The sequence below is a fragment of the Stenella coeruleoalba genome (assembly GCF_951394435.1).
Source record: "Stenella coeruleoalba genome assembly, chromosome: 8".
Lineage (NCBI taxonomy): Eukaryota > Metazoa > Chordata > Mammalia > Artiodactyla > Delphinidae > Stenella > Stenella coeruleoalba.
In genome coordinates, this window is record NC_137154.1 from 27,977,849 (window position 1) to 27,994,052 (window position 16,204).

General features: G+C 39.8%; 1 protein-coding gene across 4 annotated transcripts in view; it reads left to right on the forward strand.

Annotated features, from left to right (window-relative positions):
- The first annotated feature begins 902 nt into the window (after positions 1–902).
- KCNA4 (potassium voltage-gated channel subfamily A member 4) overlaps positions 903–16,204 on the forward strand; it is a 156,915-nt gene continuing 141,613 nt past the window's right edge. For all 4 annotated transcript variants that reach the window (XR_013829318.1, XR_013829319.1, XR_013829320.1 and 1 more), the window contains exons 1-2: positions 903–1,033; positions 14,833–14,950. The gene's annotated coding sequence lies outside the window, so the exon portion shown is untranslated. The remainder of the gene's footprint in view (positions 1,034–14,832; positions 14,951–16,204) is intronic.

The window sequence follows — 16,204 nt, forward strand, 5'->3', positions numbered from 1 at the left end:
GTCTTTTTTCCTGTTAAATTTCCATCCCTTCCCCTATAGTTTCATCAGGATCAAGCAGATTCCACATATTGGCAGCCACATAGAGCAGAGACCAAATCAGATGCATATGTGAAGCTGTGATAAAAGAGGGCTTTATAGAAAGGAAATAAAGGCCAAGCAGCCATGCCTGGCTGTCAGCTGAAGACAGTGCTACTGTCATTAGTAAAGGCTCAGAGAACGTAGTATCAAGTATTTCCTGTGAACCAAAGCTGGGTGACTCATTCGTTTGGTCTTTCTGTAAATGGGAAAGCCAAGTGCCTGTTTAGAAAATCTGTTGATGGCAAGGTGTAATGTAAAACACTTTAATAACTGTGGTGATTTGTCAGATCCTTAGTTTGTGCAAGAACTGTGCTAAGCAAGCTGGCATCCATTTGTCTAATCCTAGTGGTAGTTCTGTGAAGGAGGGACTAGCATTAGCCTCATCTTATAGGTGAGAAAACTGAGCCCAGAAAGGTAAGGTAAACTGCCCAAAGTTTATACCTGGTAAATACCAGAGCCAGAATGTGAACCTAGGCTCTTTGGCACCAAAGACTATCCCCGATCATTCTGCTAAAAAGTTTATGCTACTTTTGTAAGTATCCAATTAATTTACTTAAAAACGATCGTATCAAACTAGGGTACAATGTTGAAGGAAGCCAGTGCAACCCTTAGAAAGAGGTTATATTGTCAGTGAGTTTATTAAATCACGTGTTTAAAAAAATATTTCAGGTATTTAGTTCATTATATTTTTAAGGTAATAATCTAGTTCCGTGTTCCTCAGCTAGTGGGCTTGGTAAGTCTAAGAATGTATATTGATTACTTATCCATCAAGTACAGTAAGAAGGGAAGGCTTCTAGGGGAGGCTTCTAGGGGAGGCTTCCGGGAAGATGGCGGAATAGTAAGACGCGGAGATCACCTTCCTCCTCACAGAGACACCAGAAATACATCTACACGTGGAACAACTCCTACAGAACACCTACTGAACGCTGGCAGAAGACTTCAGACCTCCCAAAAGGCAAGAAACTCCCCACGTACTTGGATAGGGCAAAAGAAAAAAGAAAAAACAGAGACAAAAGGATAGGGACGGGACGTGCGCCAGTGGGAGGGAGCTGTGAAGGAGGAAAGGTTTCTACACACTAGAAGCCCCTTCGCGGGCGGAGACTGCGGGTGGCGGAGAGGGAAAGCTTCCGAGCCGCGGAGGAGAGCACAGCCACAGGGGTGCGGGGGGCAAAGCGGAAAGATTCTCGCACAGAGGATCAGGGCCGACCGGCACTCACCAGCCCGAGAGGCTTGTCTGCTCACCCGCAGGGGCGGGCGGGGTTGGGAGTTGAGTCTTGGGCTTCGGTCGGAGCGCAGGGAGATGACTGGGGCTGGCGGCGTGAACACAGCCTGCAGGGGGTTAGTGCGCCACGGCTAGCCCGGAGGGAGTCCGGGAAAAAGTCTGGACCTGCCGAAGAGGCAAGAGACTTTTTCTTCCCTCTTTGTTTCTTGGGGCGCGAGGAGAGGGGATTAAGAGCGCTGCTTAAAGGAGCTCCAGATATGGGCGCGAGCCGCGGCTAAAAGCGCGGACCCCAGAGACGGGCATGAGACGCTAAGGCTGCTGCTGCCGCCACCAAGAAGCCTGTGTGCGAGCACAGGTCACTCTCCACAACCCCCTTCCGAGGAGCCTGTGCAGCCCGCCACTGCCAGGGTCCCGGGATCTAGGGACAACTCCCCTGGGAGAACGCACGCGCGCCTCAGGCTGGCAACGTCACGCCGGCCTCTGCTGCTGCAGGCTCGCCCCGCATTCCGTGCCCCTCCCTCTCCCCGCCCTGAGTGAGCCAGAGTCCGCGAATCAGCGGCTCCTTTAACCCCATCCTGTCTGAGCGAAGAACAGACGCCCTCCGGCGACCTACACGCAGAGGCGGGGCCAAATCCAAAGCTGAGCCCCATGGAGCTGTGAGAACAAAGAAGAGAAAGGGAAATCTCTCCCAGCAGCCTCAGAAGCAGCAGATTAAAGCTCCACAATCAACTTGATGTACCTGCATCTGTGGAATACATGAATAGACAACGAATCATCCCAAACTGAGGAGGTGGACTTTGAGAGCAAGATTTATGATTTTTCCCCCTTTTCCTCTTTTTGTGAGTGTGTATGTGTATGCTTATGTGTGAGATTTTGTCTGTAAAGCTTTGCCTCCACCATTTGTCCTAGGGTTCTATCCTTCTTTTTTTTTAAAAAATATTTTTTCTTAATAATTATTTTTTATTTTACTTTATCTTCTTTCTTTCTTTTTTCCTTCCTTCCTTCCTTCATTCCTTCCTTCCTCCCTCCCTACCTCCTTTCTTTGTTTCTTTCTACTTCTACTAATTCTTTCTTTCTACTTTTTCTCCCTTTTATTCTGAGCCATGTGGGTGAAAGGCTCTTGGTGCTGCAGCCAGGAGTCAGTGCTGTGCCTCTGAGGTGGGAGAGCCAACTTCAGGACACTGGTCCACAAGAGACTGCCCAGCTCCACATAATATCAAACAGTGAAAATCTCCCAGAGATCTCCATCTCAACACCAGCACCCAGCTTCACTCAACAACAAGCAAACTACAGTGCTGGACATCCTATGCCAAACAACTAGCAAGACAGGAACACACCCCACTAGCAAGACAGGAACCCCACCCACTAGCAGAGAGGCTGCCTAAAATCATAGTAAGTCCACAGACACCCCAAAACACACCACCAGACGGGACCTGTCCACCAGAAAGACAAGAGCCAGCCTCATCCACCAGAACACAGGCACTAGTCCCCTCCACCAGGAAGCCTACACAACCCACTGAACCAACCTTAGCCACTGGGGACAGACACCAAACAACGGGAACTATGAACCTGCAGCCTGCAAAAAGGAGACCCCAAACACAGTAAGATAAGCAAAATGAGAAGACAGAAAAACACACAGCAGATGAAGGAGCAAGATAAAAACCTACCAGAGCTAACAAATGAAGAGGGAATAGGCAGTCTACCTGGAAAAGAATTCAGAATAATGATAGTAAAGATGATGCAAAATCTTGGAAATAGAATGGACAAAATGCAAGAAAAAATTAACAAGGACCTAGAAGAAATAAAGATGAAACAAACAATGATGAACAACACAATAAATGAAATTAAAAATACTCTAGATGGGATCAATAGCAGAATAACTGAGGCAGAAAAACGGATAAGTGACCTGGAAGATAAAAGAGTGGAAATAACTACTGCAGAGCAGAATAAAGAAAAAAGAATGAAAAGAACTGAGGACAGTGTTAGAGACCTCTGGGACAACAGTAAACGCACCAACGTTCGAATTATACGGGTTCCAGAAGAAGAAGAGAAAAAGAAAGGGACTGAGAAAATATTTGAAGAGATTATAGTTGAAAACTTCCCTAATATGGGAAAGGAAATAGTTAATCAAGTCCAGGAAGCACAGAGAGTCCCATACAGGATAAATCCAAGGAGAAATATGCCAAGATACATATTAATCAAACTGTCAAAAATTAAATACACAGAAAGCATATTAAAAGCAACAAGGGAAAAGCAACAAATAACACACAAGGGAATCCCCATAAGGTTAACAGCTGATCTCTCAGCAGAAACTCTGCAAGCCAGAAGGGAGTGGCAGGACATATTTAAAGTGATGAAGGAGAAAAACCTGCAACCAAGATTACTCTACCCAACAAGGATCTCATTCAGATTTGGTGGAGAAATTAAAACCTTTACAGATAAGCAAAAGCTGAGAGAGTTCAGCACCACCAAACCAGCTCTACAACAACTGCTAAAGGAACTTCTGTAGGCAAGAAACACAAGAGAAGGAAAAGACCTACAATAACGAACCCAAAACAATTAAGAAAATGGGAATAGGAGCATATATATCAATAATTACCTTAAATGTAAACTGACTAAATGCTCCCACCAAAAGACACAGATTGGCTGAATGGATACAAAAACAAGACTCATATATTTGCTGTCTACAAGAGACCCACTTCAGACCTAGAGACACATACAGAGTGAAAGTAAGGGGATGGAGAAAGGTATTTCATGCAAATGGAAACCAAAAGAAAGCTGGAGTAGCAATTCTCATATCAGACAAAATAGACTTTAAAATAAAGACTATTAGAAGAGACAAAGAAGGACACTACATAATGATCAAGGGATCGATCCAAGAAGAAGATATAACAATTGTAAATATTTATGCACCCAACATAGGAGCACCTCAATATGTAAGGCAAATACTAACAGCCGTAAAAGGGGAAATCGACAGTAACACATTCATAGTAGGGGACTTTAACACCCCACTTCCACCAATGGACAGATCATCCAAAATGAAAATAAATAAGGAAACACAAGCTTTAAATGATACATTAAACAAGATGGACTTAATTGATATTTATAGGACATTCCATCCAAAAACAACAGAATATACATTTTTCTCAAGTGCTCATGGAACATTCTCCAGGATAGATCATATCTTGGGTCACAAGTGAAGCCTTGGTAAATTTAAGAAAATTGAAATTGTTTCAAGTATCTTTTCCGACCACAACGCTATGAGATTAGATATCAATTTCAGGAAACGGTCTGTAAAAAAATACAAACACATGGAGGCTAAACAATAAACTACTTAATAACGAAGTGATCACTGAAGAAATCAAAGAGGAAATAAAAAAATATCTAGAAACAAATGACAGGGTCATGGAGACATGACGACCCAAAATCTATGGGATGCAGCAAAAGCAGTTCTAAGAGGGAAGTTTATAGCAATACAAACCCACCTTAAGAAACAGGAAACATCTCGAATAAACAACCTGACCTTGCACCTAAAGCAATTAGAGAAAGAAGAACAAAAAACCCCCAAAGTTAGCAGAAGGAAAGAAATAATAAAGAAATAATAAAAATCAGATGAGATAAAGAATAAAATAATAAAAATAATAATAATAAAAATCAGATCAGAAATAAATGAAAAAGAAATGATAGCAAAGATCAATAAAACTAAAAGCTAGTTCTTTGAGAAGATAAACAAAATTGATAAACCATTAGCCAGACTCATCAAGAAAAAAAGGGAGAAGACTCAAATCAATAGAATTAGAAATGAAAAAGGAGAAGTAACAACTGACACTGCAGAAATACAAAAGATCATGAGAGATTACTGCAAGCAACTCTATGCCAATAAAATGGACAACCTGGAAAAATGGACAAATTCTTAGAAATGCACAACCTGCCAAGACTGAATCAGGAAGAAATAGAAAATATGAACAGACCAATCACAAGCACTGAAATTGAAACTGTGATTAAAACTCTTCCAACAAACAAAAGCCCAGGACCAGATGGCTTCACAGGCGAATTCCATCAAACATTTAGAGAAGAGCTAACACCTATCGTTCTCAAACTCTTCCAAAATATAGCAGAGGGAAGAACACTCCCAAACTCATTCTACGAGGCCACCATCACCTTGATACCAAAACCAGACAAGGATGTCACAAAGAAAGAAAACTACAGGCCAATATCACTGATGAACATAGATGCAAAAATCCTCAACAAAATACTAGCAAACAGAATCCAACAGCACATTAAAAGGATCATACACCATGATCAAGTGGGGTTTATTCCAGGAATGCAAGGATTCTTCAATATATGCAAAACAATAAATGTGATAAACCATATTAACAAATTGAAGGAGAAAAACCATATGATCATCTCAATAGATGCAGAGAAAGCTTTCAACAAAATTCAACACTCATTTATGATAAAAACCCTGCAGAAAGTAGGCATAGAGGGAACTTTCCTCAACATAATAAAGGCCATATATGACAAACCCACAGCCAACATCGTCCTCAATGGTGAAAAACTGAAAGCATTTCCACTAAGATCAGGAACAAGACAAGGTTGCCCACTTTCACCACTATTATTCAACATAGTTTTGGAAGTTTTAGCCACAGCAATCAGAGAAGAAAAGGAAATAAAAGGAATCCAAATCGGAAAAGAAGTAAAGCTGTCACTGTTTGCAGATGACATGATACTATACATAGAAAATCCTAAAGATGCTACCAGAAAACTACTAGAACTAATCAATGAATTTGGTAAAGTAGCAGGATACAAAATTAATGCACAGAAATCTCTGGCATTCCTATACACTAATGATGAAAAATCTGAAAGTGAAATCAACAAAACACCCCCATTTACTATTGCAACAAAAAGAATAAAATGTCTAGGAATAAACCTACCTAAGGAGACAAAAGACCTGTATGCAAAACATTATAAGACACTGATGAAAGAAATTAAAGATGATACAAATAGGTGGAGAGATATACCATGTTCTTGGATTGGAAGAATCAACATTGTGAAAATGTCTCTACTACCCAAAGCAATCTACAGATTCAGTGTAATCCCTATCAAACTACCACTGGTATTTTTCACAGAGCTAGAACAAAAAAATTCACAATTTGTATGGAAACACAAAAGACCCCGAATAGCCAAAGCAATCTTGAGAACAAAAAATGGAGCTGGAGGAATCAGGCTCCCTGACTTCAGGCTATACTACAAAGCTACAGTAATCTAGACAGTATGGTACTGGCACAAAAACAGAAAGATAGATCAATGGAACAGGATGGAAAGCCCAGAGATAAACCCACGCACATATGGTCACCTTATCTTTGATAAAGGAGGCAGAAATGTACAGTGGAGAAAGAACTGCCTCTTCAATAAGTGGTGCTGGGTAAACTGGACAGGTACATGTAAAAGTATGAGATTAGATCACTCCCTAACACCATACACAAAAATAAGCTCAAAATGGATTAAAGACCTAAATGTAAGGCCAGGAACTGTCAAACTCTTAGAGGAAAACATAGGCAGCACAGTCTATGACATAAATCACAGCAAGATCCTTTTTGACCCACCTCCTAGAGAAATGGAAATAAAAACAAAAATAAACAAATGGGACCTAATGAAACTTCAAACCTTTTGCACAGCAAAGGAAACCATAAACGAGACCAAAAGACAGCTCTCAGAATGGGAGAAAATATTTGCAAATGAAGCAACTGACAAAGGATTCATCTGCAAAATTTACCAGCAGCTCATGCAGGTCAATAACAAAAAAACAAACAGCCCAATCTAAAAATGGGCAGAAGACCTAAATAGACATTTCTCCAAAGAAGATATACAGACTGCCAACAAACACATGAAAGAATGCTTAACTTCATCAATCATTAGAGAAATGCAAATCAAAACTACAATGAGATATCATCTCACCCCAGTCAGAATGGCCATCATCAAAAAATCTACACACAATAAATGCTGGAGAGGGTGTGGAGAAAAGGGAACCCTCTTGCACTGTTGGTGGGAATGTAAATTGATACAGCCACTGTGGAGAACAGTATGGAGGTTCCTTAAAAAGCTACAAATAGAACTACCATATGACCCAGCAATGCCATTACTGGGCATATACCCTGAGAAGACCATAATTCAAAAAGAGTCATGTACCAAAATGTTCATTGCAGCTCTATTTACAATAGCCCGGAGATGGAAACAACCTAAGTGTCCATCATCGGATGAATGGATAAAGAAGATGTGGCACATATATACAATGGAATATTACTCAGCCATAAAAAGAAACGAAATTGAGTTATTTGTAATTAGGTGGATAGACCTAGAGTCTGTCATACAGAGTGAAGTAAGTCAGAAAGAGAAAGAGAAATACCGTATGCTAACACATATATATGGAATTTAAGAAAAAAAAATGTCATGAAGAAACTAGGGGTAAGACAGGAATAAAGACACAGACCTACTAGAGAATGGACTTGAGGATATGGGGAGGGGGAAGGGTGAGCTGTGACAGGGCGAGAGAGAGGCATGGACATATATACACTACGAAATGTAAGGTAGATAGCTAGTGGGAAGCAGCCGCATAGCACAGGGAGATCAGCTCGGTGCTTTGTGACCACCTGGAGTGGTGGGATAGGGAGCGTGGGAGGGAGGAAGACACAAGAAGGAAGAGATATGGGAACATATGTATATGTATAACTGATTCACTTTGTTATAAAGCAGAAACTAACACACCATTGTAAAGCAATTATACTCCAATAAAGATGTAAAAAAAAAAATTCATAATGAGGAAAAAAAAAAAGAAGTACTATCTAGAGCCTTTTCTTCCTTCCTTTCACTGACTCCCTGCTTCCTTCCTTCCTTTGTGTTTTTGTTTTTTTAAAGGTTGGGGGCATTTTATTTTTATTATTTATTTATGGCTGCATTGGGTCTTCGTTGCTGCACGCCGGCTTTTCTCTAGTTGCAGCGAGCGGGGGCTACTCTTCTTTACGGTGCGCAGGCTTCTCATTGCGGTGGCTTCTCTTGTTGCGGAGCACAGGCTCTAGGTCCATGAGCTCCAGTAATTGTGGCCCGTGGGCTCAGTAGTTGTGGCTCGCGGGCTCTAGAGCGCAGGCTCAGTAGTTGTGGCGCACAGGCTTAGTTGCTCCGTGGCATATGGGATCTTCCTGGACCAGGGCTTGGACCCGTGTCTCCTGCATTGGCAGGCAGTTTCTTAACCACTTCACCACCAGGGAAGTCCCTTTTTGTTTTGTTTTTTTTTTTTAACTAACATTTATTGAATACTTACTAAACTCTGGGGTGGGGCAATGAAAAGCTTCCTACATTTACAAAGCTTTCATTCTAGAAAATTAAACAAATAATAAATGAATATGAGTATTTCTGATAATGATCAATGGCATGAAGAACATAAAATAGGAGGCTGTGGTGGTAACTGGGTAGTAGGGTTCCTTTAGGTTAGGTGGGCAGAAAAGTCCTGAGGTATTCGGCTGGTGACCTGAATGGTAGGAAGCCAACTACCCAAAGAACTGAAGTCAGCCCTCCCAGGCAGAAAAAACAGCAAGGACAGAGGTTGGAAAAACCTTGGTGTATTTAAAGAGCCAAAAGGCCAATGTGATTGGTCCATGATAAGAGCGACAGGAGCTGAGGCCAGGGATGGAGGGATAGCCTGGTCACTTAGGACCTTGTGGGTCCTTGTAAGGAGGTGGGACATTGTTCTCAACAGATAAGTCTTTTAAGTGGGGGTAGTGTCATGATCTCATTGAAGTTTTAAAAGCTAACTGCTGTGAAGAGAAAGAACTTAGGGGGTGAAGAGAAGAAGCAGGGGGACATATTAGGAGGCTTTTAGAGTGATGTAGAATTAGTATGATGGTGGCCAGGTACAAGACCACTCAACCTAGGATGCTGTTTGTAAGAGGGAAAGGGGTAAAGGATGGTAGGTAAGCAACTAACAAGATCTACTTTAGATAAGATAATAGAGGGTGAGATAACGAGAAGAATCAGATTTAAGAAGTGAGGAAGTACAGAAGCTGGTTCATCCTATATAATTTATGGAGATTATGGCTTATTATGACAGAAAGGAGATTTCCTTGTGGATATATCAATCTACCTGGATCCCTATCTTGTTTTCCTTCAAGTCCCTCACAGACTCACAGCTGAGGCCAATGACGTTGTCTTCCTCCTGCCCTCTCCCTTAGCCCTCTTGTAGGTTCAACAGCACCCCAGGGTCTAGGGCAATTTAGAAGTTAGGAGGACTTAGTGAGATCTAGATCTGAGACTCAATGCTAAAGCACACTTTGAATAATTGAGGCTCATCCTTCCTTTAGAGACTGGAATAGATTGATGTTTAAAAATGAACCATATCCTCCAGGCAGTGGAATATTATTCAGCACTAAAAAGAAATAAGCTGTCAAACCATGACAAGATTTGGAGGAAACTTAAATGCATATTGCTAAGTGAAAGAAGCTAATCTGAAAAGGGTACATACATACTTCTTGGTTCCAACTTTATGACATTCTGGAAAACGTAAAACTATGGAGATGATAAAAAGATCAGTGGTTGCTAGGGGTGGAAGGAGGGAGAGAGATGAATAGGCAGAGAACAGAAGATTTTTAGGGAGATTTTTAGCAGAAATCCTCTGTATGATATTATAATGATGGATATATGTCACTATATATTTGTCCAAACCCGTAAAATGTACGAACCGAGAGTGAACCCTAAGGTAAACTTAGGACTTTGGCTGATTATGCTGTCAATGTAGGCTCATCCGTGGTAAAAGAAAATGTACTATTCTAGTGAGTGATGTTCACAATGAGGGAGACTATGCATGTGTGGGGACCTGGGTCATGGGAAATCTCTGTGCCTCCCTCTGAATTTTGTTGTAAACCTAAAATTACTCTTAAAAAAAGCCTTAAAAAATGAACTATGACAACTTCACGTATTTTAATGATAAAAGTACTTAGTACTTCGAGTATTTTAGGTTTGATACTAAGGAAAATACTAAAATGTACTCATTCTATAGTATTTAAGAATGGATATTAGGAAGGATCTTATATTGCCTGAGGTAAAGAGTCATATATAAATTGCTTGTGGCAGATAATTTCAAGAACATTTTTAACCATGTGCCTACAACATGCATGGTATAACATTTAAGATTTAGGAAGGCACAAAAGTGAAGTGAGTTTTTTTTTCCTTTTAATCAGTGTTAACCTCACTAGCACAGTGTCTTGAAGTTGACTCTATTCATTATTTTTGCAAATAAGTTCCACTTGACAGGCCAATCAAACCTTTTTCTCCACCTTCTACGTATTCTGCTTATACTGAAGCTAATATTGCTTCCAGATTTCAGTATTATTGTGCCTACAGGAGCATGGCTGACTTTATTTCATAATCCCTTCCAAATTCAGTTAATTAAATGGAAAAAGTTAGTAAAATCAAACATTTGTTACTACAGTAAAAAGTTTATTTGAACGGAATTTTTCTCTTTTTTGGACTGGTGGCTTGGCATTGTAAATCCGCCTTCCAAATTCACCCACAAACATGTTTCTGTGGAAACAGAGCCACAAATAGAAGCAGTGGTTATTGATTTTTTTGAGGGGCTACCACCTGGTTTCTGCAAAACCCTGGAGAGCATATGCCAACTTCCATGTGTATTTTATCTCCTTTCTCTCTCCCTACCCCTCCCATACCCTCACAGGTTTAAAATAATCCAGGCCTATCAATTATTTATCACAAGAGCAGTAGATTGGCTGATAAAACAAAGAGAATCTGACCTCTGATTGTTGTTCGAGTCTCAGACGTGTGGCCGCTCCTACAGCCAGGCTCTTTCTGTTTTTAGGAAACCTTACCAGGCCCGGGCTGATCCTCCACCCTTGGTCAGGTCCTAGTGCTGCATCTAAGATGCTCGTGTTATGTTCCCCAGCCTCTCCAAACTTTGTTTAGTTCCTTATCCTTTGATCTAGGCTCTCCACCTACTTAACACCCCTCTCTGCTCTGTCTCAGCTAACTCCTACCCAATCAACCGATTGCAATTTAGACACTTCTTCTTTTAAGAAGTCTTTCCTGACCCTCCCACTAGATTAACATGCCTGGTAAACATTGCTGTAGCCCCTGTAAATGGTGATCATAACATCTATCTTGTTATAGATGACTGTAGAAGATTGCAGAAGGCTTTTAAGTTAAATAAAGAAAAGGTTTGGCATAGTGTATTTGTTTTCTGCAGCAGCTGTAAGAAAGTATCACAAATTTGGTGGTTAAACCAAGAAATAGAAATTTATTCTTCCATACTTTTAGAGTCCAGAAGTTCAAAATCAACATGACAGCAGTGCTTTGCCTCTAGAGGAGATTCTGTTCCTTGCCTCTCCCAGGTTTTGGTGGCTGTTGGGAATTCTTGGCTTGTGGCGTCATTACTCCAGTCTCTGCCCCTGTGGCCGTGTTTTTCCCTTCCCTTCTCTGTGGATCTCTCGTGTGTATCTTTTATAAGGACACTTGTCATCAGATTTAGGGCCCACCTGGATAAACCAGGATGATCTCTTTATCTCAAGATCTTTTTCTTTCAAATTTTATTGCAATTTTTCCTTTTTAAAAACATGTTTATTGAGTTTTTTGTTTGTTTGTTTATCTTGGCTGCACCGGGTCTTAGTTGCGGCATGTGGGATCTTTTAGTTGCAGCATGAGGACTTCTTAGTTGTGGCATGCGAACTCTCAGTTTTGACATGCATGTGGGATCTAGTTCCCCGACCAGGGATTGAACCCAGGCTCCCTGCATTGGGAGCGCAGTCTTACCCACTGGACCACCAGGGAAGTCCCTCAAGATCTTAATTACATTTGCAAAGATCTTTTTTTCCAAATAAGGTCATGTTTACAGATTCTGGGGATTAGGACATTGGAGGACATATCTCTTTGGTGTCCATCATTCAGCTCACTACATACAGTCAGCGGCACCAAACACTATAAGGAATAGCAGCTCTTAATAATGAGGAATGTAATGATAATGACTTGTTGATAGAGAAATCAGAGCATATTCCCACTGGTTCTCTTTAGACTACTGTCCTTACCTTGATGGGCTGTGTCATGCTAATACCCACATCAGTAACTTCACTCCTGCTATTGTCTTCACTTGAGGGATGCTTTGCTAGTCTTATCTTACCCATCTTTAACATTCAGCTCAAGTTTAACCTCCTCTACAAAGCCTACTAAATCAATTAGCAGTGATAGTAAAAGTATCTAACATATATTGAGTCCTTACTACTTGCCAGGCGTGGTACCAAGAGCATTAAGTTTCCTTTTGATACCCCCACTGTTCTTCCTTCCTTTGACTTGGTATAACATTTTTATCTGTACCACCATAAACACTATTTAATTATATACTATCAGATAAATTAATTGTAGGCTATGCCTCTAGCCTATATATAAATTCTTTATAATATACACTACTTATATACTGTTTTACTATATCACTACAACTGTGGCTAACATTCATTAGAATACTTACCAAGGGCCAGGAACTGAGTACTTACATTTTCTCTTTTAATCATCAAAGCAATTCCACAATGTGTGTACTTCCTTTATTCTCCTTTTTCAGATGAAGAAAATAAATTTTACAGCTAATTGTCCATGGTCAAGTGATGGTCTATTATTGATGCATTCAGAATTTGAGCCAAAGCTGTCTGACTTCCGAGACCAGAAAAACTTGTATGTTATCTTATATATTTGCCACTGTATCATGTCAGGGCTGGTCTTGCCTTCCCAAGCACGTAGGTGGATTTGAAGCTTCTTAAGGCCATACTGGTGCTTTCTATGATGGTCTATTATGATGCTGAGTCCTTAGAATGAAAAAAATGTTTTTGGGCTTGTACTGGATGATTTAAAGAGTTCTTTAGCCAATAGCTATCATTTTGGTCCCATCAGCAATGCAGATGTAAACCAATTGAGAGACTCCAGTCAAAATAATACAAACTTCTCCCTCATCTCATCCCTTTCCCCCTTTTAAACTAGTCTTCATCAAAGATAGGGAGTCAAGGAAATCAGCATAAAGTGTTTTCCTTCTTGGTATTTTAACGGTCATTAAATGAGGTGCAATTAATAGCCTCAACCAGAGGCTGAGAATTGTTAGAGATAGACTCCGAACCCTGTGACAAAGCTCTCTGTGCTCTAGAAGGAGAGAATTACATGTTCGTTCAAGAATGTCTAGGACTGCTTTATTTGCTATTGTTAAACAGCAAAACCTTTTATCCTCCCAGAACCCAGTTCACATAAACAATGATCTGATAAGGTTTCTTTACCATTAATTTCACTCATTAAAAGGAAAAGAAGATGACAAGCTTTAAAAAAAATTTTTTCTCAAACTATTTTCAATCAGTTTTCTAGTTTATATCAGCTCAGCTGGAAAACCGCAGAATTATGGATTTTAACACAACAGAGACAAATGCCATTTAGTTTTCTCCAACTTTGATTTTGGTTTAATTTGTTGATATTCAGTTAATTATTTAAGGACAACTAATTTCCTGTTTCCTTTACAATAGCAGATCTTTTTAAAGAAATAAATTCAAAATGTCCCTCTACTGTTAAAATTACCAAACTGATCTGGCAAATAAAAAAGTGAATCCTTGTGCTCTAGAAATGTTTACTTTGTCAGGTGGGTTTCAGAAATAAAAAAATGAACCATTTTCTAATGGCATTCATTCAGTTCTAAATAGTAATGATAATAATTAACCATTGTTTATGAGTGCTCACCAGGTGAGAACCTGGTCTTAGAATTTTTCATTTTTAACCTATTTGCTCTTCACAACAGTTTTATGAAGAAGCCACTATTGTTATGCCCAATGAACTGATAAGAAAATTAAAAATCAGAGAAATTATGTAATTTCCCCAAAGTCATACAGCTAGTAAAGGATAGTCAGTATTTGACTCTACACAAAAAATGTAAAGTGTACTGTTAAATGCACTGCCCTCTCCAACAATAATTGCCAACACTTTGCTCTTCATGAATAAACATTTTACAAAATTGACAATGTGACAATGATGAACCTTTTTTTTAAACATCTTTATTGGAGTGTAATTGCTTTACAATGGTGTGTTAGTTTCTGCTGTATAACAAAGTGAATCAGCTATACATATACATATATCCCCATATCTCCTCCTTCTTGCATCTCCCTCCCGCCCTCCCTATCCCACCCCTCTAGGTGGACACAAAGAACCAAGCTGATCTCCCTGTGCTATGCACAATGCTGAACTTTATCTGAGCCCTTTGCTCCTGGAAAGCAAATAATGGTTAAGAAATCTTCCTACCCTTAAATGACCACCCTGTGCTGGTGTATTTTGAGTTAAGACCCACTTGCCTCCTTCCCAAGGACTCCCATAAACTCCAGGATAACCTTCTTGCATATTGGTCGCTAAAAAATCCCAGGCTCCCTCGTGTTCTTTGAGACATTCCTCATTTATGAATATTCTTCCTATTGTAATAGTTTATATAAAATAATCTTTTCTGCATTTGTCTTTCACAGTGTGGTACTGTAACTCTGATATGATGGCCTCACTTTTGGATCCCCGTTTACTCCACCCAGTAAAGGACTTTTGGAGCCCTTTGTCCTCTGCTCCTGGCTAGTGATTGGTGACCCAATGGTAAGTCCAACTCCTGCTCCTGTGCAATAGACTCGTGTCCATCGGTAGCACGGTAAGGATTTGATTTTGATTCTTTTTGAACACATGCCTGATTTCTGCTGCCAGCTTCTTTTGGTTTTGTGGTCTGACCATTTGGTGGTCTCTGTAAAGAAACTAATGGTTTATAAAGATCTTGTCTCTGTCAGGTGAAAGACGACAGAGACTCTGGGTTGTTAGTCTTGCCTGTTTGTCTGTTTGGAGTGCAAATCAATTAAGAACTTATACCCAGCGGGAAGAGAACAGTTCTTTGCATTTCTGTGTTTATGTTTGACCCATGACAGACATTTTAGAATTGAAGTCGTAAGCTTTCTCTCTTTCTGTGTATTTATGTGTTATTCAGAAAGGCCTTTACCAATCTCATTGTGTGAGTGTGTAATATTTCCTACCTCCAGATGGAACTACCAAATTTGATTCAACCTTAAAGAGCTCCTTAAGGCATTCTAGTCTGATTGGCTTAGAGGTAAATTATTGCATATTTAAGTTGAATATTCCTAAAATTCCCAGGAATTAAGGAAGTTGAACTATTAAGATTTTCAATGTGCCAAATTTTAAAAGTATCCTTACAGAAACCAAATCAGAAATGTTTTATGATTTCAAGCTCAAATAATTTAGGTCAATCTTTGGCAAATAAGAATTGTTTGACATTTTTTGTTTAATAAAAACAGCTATGTTTTCTCTGATTTATCAGCATTGAGTATAATATACACATAGATTTTTATTCTATTTGCATATTACAGGGTAAGACTCACCTCCGTCTTTCCTCACGACCCCTGTAGGATTCTAGGATGAGTCCTTTGTTTATCTGCTTCTGCTTCTATAAAACCCCCAGCCCCCTTCCTTTTATTTGAGACTCTCCTCATTAATGAATAACCTCCACATTGTAGTGGCTCGAATAAATCGTCTCCTCAGTTGTCCTGTGCATTTTGTCTTTCACATAATTTGTCTCCTTCAGTTCGTACAACAACCTTATCAAGTATGTATCATTGTTCTCGCTTTGTGGTTGAGAACATTCCATTTAGAAAACTTAAGAAACCTAATCAAGGTCATACATCTAGTAATGGATGGAGGTTTGCTGGTTTTAGAGGCTATGCTCTTAACTTGTAATCTGTATATCACCATAAACAAGTCAGATTATTCTTTGCATATATCACATTCAACTTAGGAATGAAATATTCAATAACTTCCCATGAGTTAAAGAGGAGAATATAGTATATT